Consider the following 10,909-nt stretch of genomic DNA (forward strand, 5'->3'; position numbering starts at 1 on the left):
TCAGACTCATCATGGAGTTTCCATTGATCCATATTTCCGACATCATACCTCCAATAGTACTTCATCTCTTCATCCTCGTGGGATTTCCCACATACCGAGATAAAAACCTATACTTATGGAGTCCATATTCCACTTCGTGGAACATCATTATCCTTTCCGCGGTCAAGCGTCCTTACAGGGGAATACTGGCCATCTCTGCATGGCACTTCTTCAACTGGGAAACGTGAAACACATCTTGAACTCCTGACAGTCCTTCGGGTAACTCAAACTTGTAGGCCACTTCTCTCATATGCTCCAAAACTCGGTATGGTCCAACAAATCTCGGGGCTAACTGTCCCTTAACTCCAAATCGTTTAACTCCTCGCAGAGGGAACACATGAAGACATGCTCTGTCTCCAATTTCATAGACTACCTCCTTGAGTTTTAAGTCTGCATAACTCTTCTACCTGGACTGAGCTACCTTCAGTCTATCTCGAATCAACTTAACATTCTCTTCTGACTCCTTTGATCACCTTTGGTCCAAACAACTATCGGTCTCCAACTTCATCCCACATACTCTTGGGGCATCACACATATCGACACAAAACTCGTATTCATTTTGTCCGAAGTCCATTACAGGGTACTACCACCCTTAAAATGCACAAATCTTCCATAGACCATATTTCTTTTATCCTCAAAAATGGTCAAAATTCTTCTTCATAGAGTAACAACTCATAAAATCCATATCAGTACCAACGATGCTACTTTATTCATTCTCAAATGATTACAATCTCTCGCTTCTCCATTACATGTCTCAACTCAACACCTCAATATAAAAGAAAAATGTCCTCACTACTACGACTATATTTCTTCTGGTACAAACTCAACTACTTTTCACAAGTCTCCTTCTCCTTCGGACAATCTCTGGCAAAGTGCCCTGCTTCATTACAACGGAAACATATTACTTCTGGGAAGATTCGAGGTTTCCTTGTGATTATATAGCCTACTTGGGTCCTTAGCTTCCTTTTTGGGCAATTTCGGAGGTAGTGCCCTGACTCCTTGCACCTATAACAGGTGACATGACTCAGATCCTTCCTGGAATCCAATCTACTTCTCTTTCTGGACTTTTCCATTCCAATCAGAGCTTCTATTTCCTGTGGGTCATACTCTACTTCCTCAGCCGGGAATTCTACTAGATCCCCATTCAAACAATTTTGGGAGATGTGTCCTTCTTCCCCACATGAATAGCATGACTTGGTGCAGGGTATAATTGGCTCTTCTTTGGGTGTGTCCTCCACCTCTTTCTTCATCACAGGTTCTTCTAAACCTTTCATGAGGGCTCCTTTCATTGCTTCTTCCTTCTGCTGGATGGTTCTTTGTACCAAGGGGTAAATGTGACACTGAGCAGGATAGTGGGTAGTCCCTTCACACAAGAAACAAGTGATCTGCCTAGTTGGGCATTCTTCAGCTGGGTGACTTCCTTCACAATTAGGGCATTCATCCTTGTGTTCTTTATGGGTGTGTCCGATTTCTCCACAAATCTTGCATGCACAAGGTTTGTTCATGTCCTTTCCATAAGGCTTCAACTTCTGGGACACAAGCTGAGACTTTAGCAAAGTCAACTTAAATTCTTTCCAAGTGGTTACTCCTTGCCATCCATTGATGGTTTGGTACATCCTCCACCAAGTAGCAGCACCTCTTTCAAAGCATTGAAGAGCATGCTGGGCCATATCCTTTCCGACTATAGGGTTGTTCTCCATATGATCCTCCATGTTCTGAATCCATCGGTTTGTCTCCAATTGACTCATCGGTCCCGAAAATACAAGCTCATTTCCATTCATCCTTTATTGGGTCCAAGTGGGTTTGGGGTAAGATAAGAGAGATAGAGAGGGATACACACAATACAAACAATGGTTTTGAAAAGACAGATTTTTGTTGTGGCTGTCGAAAAACATCAAACAAATGACAGCTCACAAACGTCGCATCTAACGTGGGTATATAACAGGGGTTTGGTCTTCTAATGGTCAACGTTGCCAAACTCTTCAAGTCTTGTTCATGTCTCCAATGGCTTCTTCCGATCAGGCTTGTCTTCTCAAGTTCTTTTGCCAGATCAACTCTGTTGACGCAAAGTATCTCGTGACATCCTTGAATATTCTGGAATTGCATTCCAAACTTCTAGGTTTCAACATCCTTGGCATGAGCCATGGTCATACTGTCCTTCAGTTCCTGACAATTCTCTGGTATCTCGAGGTTGTAGCTCCTCCAACTTGGCTACTCTCATCTTCAGGATCCTGAGTTCCTCATGAAATACTTCCTTGTCTAATACGACTTCCTGGAGCTCCATTTTAAACTTCTTGATGTACTACTCCAGATCCTGGTGATACACCGGCTAGGGCTAAAACTTCATCTCACTAATAGGTGCTCCATCAACCTTCTACCATTTAATCCTTCCATGCATATGCATGCTTAACTCAGCACGGTGACAATAGCATTAGCGGGGATGACATCACGGATAACCGTGTTTCTGCTCTTGTCATTTCCATGAGCTATCTCTCCATAATTGATATCCCCTGCCTTAGGGTTTTCTTTGACAAAATTTTGAGTCCTCATGCTCTTTGTTTCAGTCTTTCTCCAATACACCTTGATCTCGGGTATTGACAACTTCCATAGTCTGCCAAGTTCCATAAGGGTAGCCTTCCTAGGTCATACAAATTTGGGAATTCTTCAGAGCCTTCAAATTCTACTTGTCTTCGGTCTTCAACAGCTGTAGTTTCCATTATCATAATGTATGGTGAAATCCTCCTCATTCCAAATGGTCTTACTTGTCTGATATCCTGTACATCTTGGAGTGGTCTCATCAGTGGAATCCTCGAGTGGTCAAAAGGGGAAAGGGGTATGGTCTCACTAAAAGAATTTTTGAATAAGCTCAGAAGAGAAGAGAGGTAAAAGATCTTTTTGAAAGGGAAAGTTGTAGAGAAAAATCTTTCTATGGGCTTGCCAATTTCTAAGGTCACGTCCTACAGTCAACATGGGCTCTGATACCATCTTGTAGCGACCCGACCCGAATGGATCAAGTCTCTGTGCTTATGTGTCATCCCTGGATCAGTATACTGACACACACAGTACTCGAAGGATTTATAACAGAGGTAAATCACATGTATAGAGTATCGTAAATACTATTACCTCAATCCAATATAGCGGAAGCAACAAGGTTGTGGATTCCCATCAACACCAACGGCAAAGTTGAGTGTAGAAATCGTAACCCTAACGTATCACTTACTCGTCGTAAGAAACCTGCAACATAAGACGTTGCAGCCCGAAACGGGTCAGTACATTGAATGTACTGGCAAATTCACACCATAGAGAATAATGAACATTGGCTATCACTATATGCATATTTGGCTGGTGGAAAAGCTCTATGGTTATAAGGTTTTTGCGTAAAGCCAATTTTTCCCTACTGCAAAGGAATAAGTTTATTTAACTATCATGGTGGTTGTGAAACATTGAGAATGGTTGACAGCATTCTCAATCCCAATTAAAAATAATTAAAACCCAACAACATTAATTAGAAGTAACATGTTGAGATTCACAATGATATTCAAGTACTAGATACTCAAGTTGTCCATAACCGGGGACACGGCTAATCATGATTAGTTTGTACACTCTGCAGAGGTTTGCGCACTTTTCCCCACATGACTCGATCGCCTCCGTTTGTTTTCTCGTACTACATGGTGTTTGAGAAACGAATGACCGAGACATAGTCTTTCAGAAGCGCTAGCACCTTACATGTGGGGTAGACCGTACCACCTACAACCCCTACATCTGCTAGTCCACCCCGTAAGAGTTCGCACAACTTAGTCAACTATGCCAGAGCCCATAGTAGCATGTGGCTGCACATGGAAGTTTCTAGCATGAAAGATCTTATGATCCCTTTGAGCCTGGGTGGCGGTCCAAAAAAAACAGGCAAGTCCTGATAGACATCAGGTGCCTCAGTCCACCCAGATGTGTGTTTAAGTTGCCACCTTAGATAAACCATTAAAATTATCAATCTCACATCTGTCATGGATATCACTCACCCAATCCACGTCTACTAGCATAGCATGGCATAATAAGCAAACGTAGAAGTAACTCCCAAAGGTTTCATAATAAACAGGTAATAGGTACTACCTCATCTACTTCCCATCCCACAATTTAATTAGATCCTAATCATGCAATGTGAGAGGATTGATCTAATGCAATAAAACATGGGTTGTGGAAAAGGTATGATCAAAGTGTTACTTGCCTGCAAGGTTGATGAAGATGATTCGCACTCAAAAATCTTGATAGTTCTACTCATCACACTCCGGTCAATCTATCGTAAGCAAACAATAGTAACCACACAATAAGTACTCATCTAATGCACAAGTAAAACTCGAACGAGAGAACGAACCAGAAAGTTTAACTTAAGAACTCTGGTTGCAAAGAAAGAACGAACCGAACAAATGACGGAAAACAAACGGCGGAAGAAAACAACTCGGTTCTAGCAAGTTGAAACTAGGTCGAATTTTACAAGGGCAAAAACTTGTTTAAGTTGATTAGACGGAACGGCGGTTTCGAAACGAAACTCCAGGCGCTTGAATCACCTGATTCCGATAAACGAGCGAGAAGAAAGACTAGAACGAGGATCGGATCTGAGATCGCGATCGAGGAAAAGACGTGGAATAAATCCGACGAAAAGAAAGAGACGAACGGTTAAACGAACGGGCATCGTTAACCGGGAATAATCGGTGATCACGTTCATTGAGACGAACGGTCCGAAAGAAGAACGAAAACCGATCTAGGGTTTTCGGAAAAGAAACCGAAAAAGGAAAACGGAAAACCGATCTAGGGTTTCGGAAGAAAACCGGAACAAAAACCGGAAGAAAAAGAAAAGAATCGAAACGATTAGAAGAAAACGATCCGAGGAAAAGAGACGCGGGGCAACCTCCGGCGAGGGGCTCCGGCGGCGGCGGCGTAGGGCGGCGGCGGCGGCTAGGTGCGGCGGCGGCGGTGGTGAGGGGCGCGGGGTGGGGTGGCGCGGCGTTGGTTTAGAGCGCGGGGTGGGGCTGCGGTGGAGGGCTTGGGGTTTGGTTTGATGTGTTTAGAGGGGGGAGGGTGTTGGGGTATTTATATTGGGGAGGGGTGAGGAGACTTGGGGTAGGGGACAAGAAATAGACTAGGAATAGGAAAAAGAGTCCTAGAAGAAAAAAGGAAAGAAAACGGAACACGGAAAGAGCCGGCCTAAGTCCATATTGGACTCGGCTTGAGGCAAGAGGCGAGGCGGCGGCTGGCGCCTGCCTGCGCTGGCGCGCGACGCGCAGGGGTTGGGGCGGGAGGCTGGCTGGGCCCTTGGCCCGGCTGGCCTGGCGAGAGCTCCCTTTTTTTGTTTTTTTTTCAAACGGTTTCGCGCGCAGAAAAAAAACAAAAAGAGAACTAAACGAACTCCGAAAAATCTAAAGTAAATTTTCCCCGACTCCTAAAAATGAGCCGAACAAAATGAACTTTTCTCCGGACCTAAAATGCAATTTTTTGAAAACGCGCATTTTTCCCTATCCGAATAAAATGCAAATAAACTCCGGAAAACCAAACTTGATCTATTTATTAAATCTTCATTTTTCCTCAATTTTGGGAAAGTCATATTATTCCCTCTCTTATATTTTTGATATTGGAAAATAATTGAAGATAAAATAAATAAATCAAATGATCCTCTTTTCAAATTCGAGAAAACTCTCAAATATGAAAATAACGAAATCTCCAACTCTCTCCGAAGGTCCTTGAGTTGCGTGAAATTTCTAGGATCGACCAAAATGCAAGAAAATGATGATCTAATGTATAACATTGAAAATAAATTCAAAAGAACTTTGAATTTAATTCTTTGAAACTCCCAACTCATATTTCATATAATTTGAAGAAGTCATTTTATCTTCTCTCGTGAAAATCATTGAGTCGCATAAAGTTTCAGAATTGGAATATTTCCAAATGAAATTCAATTATTTTTCAAACACCCTTTTCATTTTTTTAAATGGAAGAAGTCATGTCATCTTCTCTCTAGGGTTTTGTGTTTGAAAAGAATTTGAATTCATGGAGATCATAAAAGCAAATATGAAAGTTTGGGAAAGTCCTTTTATTCCCTCTCATTTAACTTTCAAAAGTTTCGAATTCACTCACTTTCAGACAATCAATCAAACAATCAGTAAAATCTATCTATTTATTATAACATTCCAAAATTTAGAATTTTGGGATGTTACAAATCAAGGTAGACAAAGGCATATCATTAGGATTAGAAGAAACACTCTTATTAGCCAACAATTTCATAAGTTCATCCATCTTTCCACTCAAAACATTAATTTGTTCTATAGCATGAACCTTTTTACTAGTAGATCTTTCGGTGTGCCATTGAGAATAATTAACCATAATATTATCTAGGAGTTTAGTAGCTTCTCCTAAAGTGATTTCCATAAAAGTGCCTCCCGCGACTGAATCTAAAAGATTTCTAGAAGCAAAATTCAATCCAGCATAAAAAATTTGTATGATCATCCATAAATTCAAACCATGTATAGGGCAATTACGTATCATTAATTTCATCCTCTCCAAGCTCGTGCAACATGCTCATGATCAAGTTGCTTAAAACTCATAATATCGTTTCCAAGAGAGATGATCTTAGCGGGAGGAAAATACTTAGAGATAAAAGCATCTTTGCACTTATTCCATGAATCAATACTAGTTTTAGGCAAAGAGGAAAACCAAGTTTTAGCACGATCTCTAAGCGAAAACGGAAATAGCTTCAATTTAACAATATCATTGTCCACATCTTTCTTCTTTTGCATATCACACAGATCAACAAAGCTGTTTAGATGGGTAGCGGCATCTTCACTAGGAAGGCCAGGAAACGGGTCTTTCATGACAAGATTCAGCAAAGCAGTATTAATCTCACAAGACTCAGCATCGGTAAGAGGCGCAATCGGAGTGCTAATAAAATCGTTATTGTTGGTATTGGAAAAGTCACACAATTTAGTATTATCCTGAGCCATCGTGACAAACAATCCAACACACAAGCAAGCAAAAGGCAAGCAAAAAGAGGCGAATGAAAAAGAGGCGAGCGGAAAAGAGGGCAAATAAAACGGCAAGGGTGAAGTGGGGGAGAGGAAAACGAAAGGCAAATGGCAAATAATGTAATGCGAGGGATAAGAGTTTGTGATGGGTACTTGGTATGTCTTGACTTGATGCAACCTCCCCGGCAACGGCGCGAGAAATGGCTCATTGCTGGGAGATCAAATCTTGACTTGGTGCAACCTCCCTGGCAACGGTGCTAGAAATCCCTCCTGCTACCTCTTGAGCAAGCATTGGTTTTCCCTTGAAGAGGAAAGGGTGATGCATCACAGTAGCGTAAGTATTTCCCTTAGCTTTGAGAACAAAGGTATCAATCCAGTAGGAGGTAACACACAAGTCACCTAGTACCTGCACAAACAAACAAGAACCTCGCAACCAACGCGATAAAGGGGTTGTCAATCCCTTCACGGTCACTTACAAAAGTGAGATGTGATAGAGATAATAAGATAATTATTTTTGGTATTTTTATGGTATAGATTGGAAAGTAAATATTGCAAAATAAATGGTAATAGAAATAGCAAATAAATATGAAAATAATATGATGGAAGATAGACCCCGGGGCCATAGGTTTCACTAGTGGCTTCTCTTAAGATAGCAATTTCTACGGTGGGTGAACAAATTACTATCGAGCAATTGATAGAAAAGCGAATAATTATGAGAATATCTAGGCATGATCATGTATATAGGAATCACGTCCGCGACAAGTAGATAGAAATGATTTTGCATCTACTACTATTACTCCACACATCAACCGCTATCCAGCATGCATCTAGAGTATTAAGTTCATAAGAACAGAGTAACGCATTAGGCAAGATGACATGATGTAGAGGGATAAACTCAAGTAATATGATATAGACCCCATCTTTTTATCCTCGATGGCAACAATACAATACGTGCCTTGCTGCCCCTGCTGTCACTGGGAAAGGACACCGCAAGATTGAACCCAAAGCTAAGCACTTCTCCCATTGCAAGAAAGATCAATCTAGTAGGCCAAACCAAACTTATAATTCGAAGAGACTTGCAAAGATATTTAAATCATGCATAAAAGATTTCATAGAAGAATCAAATATTGTTCATTGATAATGTTGATCATAAACCCACAATTCATCGGATCTCGACAAACATGCCGCAAAAAGAATTACATCGAATAGATCTCCAAGAGAATCGAGGAGAACTTTGTATTGAGATCCAAAGAGAGAGAAGAAGCCATCTAGCTAATAACTATGGACCTGAAGGTCTATGGTAAACTACTCACACATCATCGGAGAGGCTATGGTGTTGATGTAGAAGCCCTCCGTGATCGATTCCCCCTCGGTAGAGCGCCCGAAAAGGCCCCAAGATGGGATCTCATGGGTACAGAAGGTTGCGGCGGTGGAAATAGTGTTTCGTGGTGCTCCTAGATGTTTTCAGGGTATATGGGTATATATAGGAGGAAGAAGTACGTCGGTGGAGTTGCGAGGGGCCCATGAGGGTGGGGGCACGCGTACCCCCTTGGGCGCGCCCTGCTGCCTCGTGGCCTCCTCGCTTCTTTCTTGATGTCCACTACAAGTCTCCTGGATCACGTTTGTTCCAAAAATAATTCTCCCGAAGGTTTCATTTTGTTTGAATTCCGTTTGATATTCCTTTTCTACGAAACACTGAAATAGGCAAAAAAAACAGCAATTTGCACTGGGCCTTTGGTTAGTAGGTTAGTCCCAAAAATAATATAAAAAGGTAAATTAAAGGACATTAAACATCCAAAACAAATAATATAATAACATGGAACAATCAAAAATTATAGATGCGTCGGAGACATATCACTCTGCTCACTGCAATTGCTGCTCAATTGCCGCCGTCTGCTATTGCTTGCTACTAGCCATGGGCATGTCATGGTCGAGTGTGTAGTATGTGTGTGTGTTGTGGCCGGCTTGGCCATTGTCCAGTGCGGCCGTCCCTTGCTTGATTAGGACTAGATTAGTTAGGGTTAATTTAGTGCTAATTTAATTTAATAGAAAATGACATGCGGGCCACTCCTGTTAACTATCCCAAATAAAATGACTTAATAAAACCGAGTCCATGACAACTGGGCCCCCACTGGTACTGTTCACGAGTTGACCAGTCAAGACCGTGGCTCCACCTGTAAGCCTCTGGGTCTAGCTGTCCCTGGGAAAATATTCAAATCTTTGAAAAATCATATAAAATATTCTGTAGCTCGGATGAAATAGTTTTATACATGCAGGTTGCTCAGAAAAATATGATGATCCCGAATATGCCTTCCGTTCGTTTGTCACATGCCCCTAGCATAGCGAACATGCAGCCGTTCCCTCCGTTTCATCTGGCCGAAAATGCCTAACACCGGGAATACTTTCCCGGGTGTTTTCCCCGTTCGCCGGCATCGCCTAGTGCCGCATTAGGTCATACCTAGCACTGTGTAATGCCTCGTTATGCTTTGTGGTGCCTTGTTTGTTCTGTATTTACTCTTTCTTCCCCTCTCTTCTTCTCCGGTAGACCACGAGATCGGTGCTGATGCCCTCGAGTACGACTACATCACCGACGACCCTTCCTTCTCGACCAAGCTTCCAAGCAAGCCAACCCCCCTTGTTCATCCCGATATTGCCTACTCTTTCCCTCTACTGCTTGCATTAGAGTAGTGTTACTGTTTCATCAGTTTGATCCTATATTGCTACATAGCCTGTCCTTGTTACTACTATTGATACCTTTACCTGCAATCCTAAATTCTTAGTATAGGTTGCTAGTTTATCATAAGTGGCCCTACACTCTTGTCCGTCTGCCATGCTATACTACTGGGCCGTGATCACTTCAGGAGGTGATCATGGGTATATATACTATATACTTTTGCATTACCTGTGTTACTGTTCGGAGATGGGGGCTGAAGGGGCAGGTGGTTCCACCCAGGTAGTTATGGGCTAGGGTTCCCGACAGCCCCGTGATGGTTACTTTGTGGCGGAGCGACAGGGCAGGTTGTGACCACCTAGGAGACAGGTGGGCCTGTTCCTTGGTCGGAGTCCACAGATACTTCAAATAACACGCTTAACGGGATCTGGATATTTGATCTGAGTCTGGCTAATGGCCTATACGAACTAACCAACTACGCGGGAACAGTTATGGGCACTCGACGTCGTGGTATCAGCCGAAGCCTTCTTGACGTCCGCGACTGAGCATCACGCGCCGGATTGGACCATATGCCTGTGATTGTATTAAGGGGGCTAGGTCTGCTTCCGACCGCGTACGCAACGTGCAAGTGTGCAATGGGTGATGGGCCCAGACCCCTACGCGCATAGGATTTAGAGTGGTGTGCTGACCTCTCTGTTGTGCCCAGGCGAGGCTACGACGTGTTGATCTTCCGAGGCCGGGCATGACCCAGGAAAGTGTGTCCGGCCAGAGGGATCGAGCGTGTTGGGTTATGTGGTGCACCCCTGTAGGGAAATTTATCTATTCGAATAGCCATGTCCCTCGGTAAAAGGACAACCCAGAGTTGTACCTTGACCTTATGACAACTAGAACCGGATACTTAATAAAACACACCCTTCCAAGTGCCAGATACAACTCGGTGATCACTCTCTCATAGGGCGGCGAGGAGAGGATCGCCGGGTAGGATTATGCTATGCGATGATACTTGGTTAACTTACCATCTACTCTCTTCTACTGCTTCAAGATGGAGGCTGCCAGAAGCGTAGTCTTTGATAGGACTAGCTAGCCCCCTCTTATTCTGGCATTCTGTAGTTCAGTCCACATATACCACCCCTTTCATTGATACCAATGCATATGTAGTGTAGTTCCCTGCTTGCGAGTACTTTGGATG

The sequence above is a fragment of the Triticum urartu genome, chromosome 2, assembly GCF_003073215.2.
Source record: "Triticum urartu cultivar G1812 chromosome 2, Tu2.1, whole genome shotgun sequence".
In the NCBI taxonomy this organism is placed as follows: domain Eukaryota; kingdom Viridiplantae; phylum Streptophyta; class Magnoliopsida; order Poales; family Poaceae; genus Triticum; species Triticum urartu.